Here is a 2,963-nt window from a genome sequence, read left to right as displayed (position 1 = left end):
AGGTACAAGGTCTGATATTGCTAGCCTCTTTGTTCTGATTTTGTTAATCCAGATAATTGATACTCCTTCACAAGTAATTATCCAAAGACACAGCCACCTGGAGATTATGCAGTCATTTTTCGATTCTTTGGTAAAAACCTTGCAACTTCTTGCTATGACTGTGCTACGACTGTGGGGTCTGGGTAAGTTTTGGGCATTAACCATGTACATCTATACTGCTTTCCTTCTCTTGGACAGCTAGAAGCATTTTTCGAGTGGAGCCTGAAAGAGCATCGTCTTCCCTGCCCAGAGCCCGCCTACAGAGCTCCACACAGCCCCGGCGCTGCTCCACTGCTTCAGATCACCCATCCCCTGAACCCCACAGCACCCCACGAACCTCCAGCCATGACAGAAGTAGAGCCACCCCCATCGCTGATCAATGACTCGGACCCCGCGGCTGCGAACGCCTCTGCCTGGCTGCCGGCCTCCCCGAGGGGACGGCACTGGCCTATGGGAGCCTGGTGATCATGGCACTGCTGCCCATCTTCTACTCTGCCCTGCGAAGCGTGACCTGCGCCAAGAGCAAGAACTTCGTGGACATACCGGAGACTATCACAAGTCGGGATACTGACAGATTTCCCATCATTGCCAGTTGCACCCTTTTTGGACTCTACCTCTTCTTCAAGATATTTTCTCAAGAATACATCAACCTCCTCCTCTCCATGTATTTGTTTATCCTGGGCATTCCTGCCTTATCTCATACCATCAGCCCTATCATGAGCTGATTCTTTCCAAAGAACTTTCACAATAAGCAGTACCACCTGCTTTTTGTACAGGGATCGGGAGAGAACAAAGAAGAAATTCTGAACTATGAATTCGACACCAAGGACCTTGTATGTGTAGCCCTCAGCAGCATTGTCGGGGCCTGGTACATGCTGAAGAAGCATTGGATGGCAAATAACCTACATGCCGGGCATTTGTTTCAATGGCGTGGAACTGCTGCACCTGAACAACGTCAGCACTGGCTGCATACTGCTTGGCGGACTTTTTGTGTATGATGGGTTCTGTTGCTAAATCATTTGAGGCACCAATTAAATTGTTTTTTCCTCAGGACTTGCTGGAGAAGGGGCTGCAAGCGAATAACTTTGCTATGTTGTGGCTCGGTGATATAGTGATTCCAGGGATCTTCATCGCCCTGCTTTGGCGGTTTGACGTCAGTCTGAGGAAGAAGTCGCATACCTACTTCTACACCAGCTTCTTGGTTTTATATCTTTGGACTGGGCTTGACCATCTTCGTCAGGTACACCTTCAAGCATGCACAGCCAGCTCTCCTCTACCTGGTTCCTACCTGTATTGGTTTTCCCTTGCTGGTGGCGCTTGTGAAAGGTGAAATTGCAGATATGTTCAGGTATGAAGAAAGCCCAAAGGAAGCTTCTGAACCCACTGAAAGTGAGAAGAAAGACAATTGATGTTGATGTACAACTGAATATGTCCTCGTGATGCCAGCCTGGATCCGTCATCCCAAACCAAAAGAAAAACACTGCAAAGTGTTTGCCCCCTTTTTCAGGAGGAAAAAAAACTTTGGGGAAATAGAGGGCAGACTTCAGAATCCCTAGCCTGGTTTAGCAGGCACCTTACAGCACATTACTATCTTTGGACTGACTCTGTCTAAAAGGAGACATTCCTACCATCTGTACTGTATCTGTGTGTGTGGGACGTTCCTCTTGCATCGCCCTTGGACACTGCAACTATTTGTAAAAGCAGGCGTTCCCAACACCCCACTGTTCTGTGCAGGCAGGTCTCATCTCAGCTGTGTCTGTGCAGACAGGCACTCTTGCCATTCATGTTTTATCTGTGAGAAGAGGCACTTTCATGTTTGACTGCAGGCAAGTGGTTCATGCTCTCCTGTGTATCTCTATAAGCAGGTGTTAGATCGTACCTGATGTGCCTGTGCAAGTAGGTGCCCACAGGTTTGGGTGCTGACACCCACCCGCAGCTATTTCTTCATGCGCAGTTGCTCAGGTTTGTGTGAGCAGGTATGTTACCTTAGTTGTGGTGTCTGTGCAGACAGGTGCGTCTACCTCTGTTTGAAAAGGAACTCCCAAATGTGTACATCTGAGACAAAGATATGTTAACATCCCCGGTTGTGAGTGGGTTGCCTTACCACCACACTGTCTGATCTTTGTGGGCAGGCAATGTACCATCCCTCCAGTGTCTCAAGTGTGCTTCCACTGCCATGATCCTATGCCAAGTGAACCAGTGCTCTTATTATCCTGAATCTGTGCAAATAGGCACTGCTGGGATCCTGGCTGTCTGTGCAGAGAATGCTACATAACCTGATGTCTATGGCAGCAGTCTTAGCATACAGCGTGTGAGCAGGCACTCTCAGTACATCCAGCGATTGTGCAAACAGCAGATTCTGACATTCGGGCCCATATTTATACTTTTTTAGCGCCAAGTTTGCGTCATTTTTTTAAGCAAAAGAGGCGCAAACTTACAAAATACAATTGTATTTTGTACGTTGGCACCGCTTTTGCGTCAAAAAGCGGCGTAAATGCGGTGCTAAAAAAGTATAAATATGGGCCTCAGTGTCTGTGCAAGCAGTCACTCTCGGGATGCAGTTGTCCTCGAGAGCTGCTCTTGCTATTCCCTGTATCTGTGTGAACATACTCTGTTACCACACCTGCTGACTATGTGAGCAAGCATTCTCGCTATCCCAGGTCTTCGTGAGCAGGTATTATTGCATCCCCACTCCCTGTGTGAACAGGCGGGGTTCCCAACCCCTTTCCCCACTTTTGTGGAAAGGCACTGCTACCACCGCTGCTGTCTTTGTGCCTTCCCTGAACCCCTTTCTGACTTTCGTCCAGCTTCAGCCACCCATAACCTTTCCCGTAAGTATTTTTGTTGTCAAGTTGAATTATTAGGTGGGGAAAAAGAGGAAAACATGTCATTTTCACATTTTGTATTGTTGACTTGCTTTCTAA

The 2,963-nt window shown here is 47.8% G+C and overlaps 1 pseudogene; it reads left to right on the top strand.

Moving 5' to 3' along the window:
• The first annotated feature begins 384 nt into the window (after positions 1–384).
• LOC138260725 (minor histocompatibility antigen H13 pseudogene) lies at positions 385–1,448 on the top strand (annotated as a pseudogene).
• Positions 1,449–2,963: the final 1,515 nt, after the last annotated feature.

This window comes from Pleurodeles waltl, chromosome 10 (genome assembly GCF_031143425.1).
Source record: "Pleurodeles waltl isolate 20211129_DDA chromosome 10, aPleWal1.hap1.20221129, whole genome shotgun sequence".
In the NCBI taxonomy this organism is placed as follows: domain Eukaryota; kingdom Metazoa; phylum Chordata; class Amphibia; order Caudata; family Salamandridae; genus Pleurodeles; species Pleurodeles waltl.
This window is presented reverse-complemented; position numbering and strand designations above follow the sequence as displayed.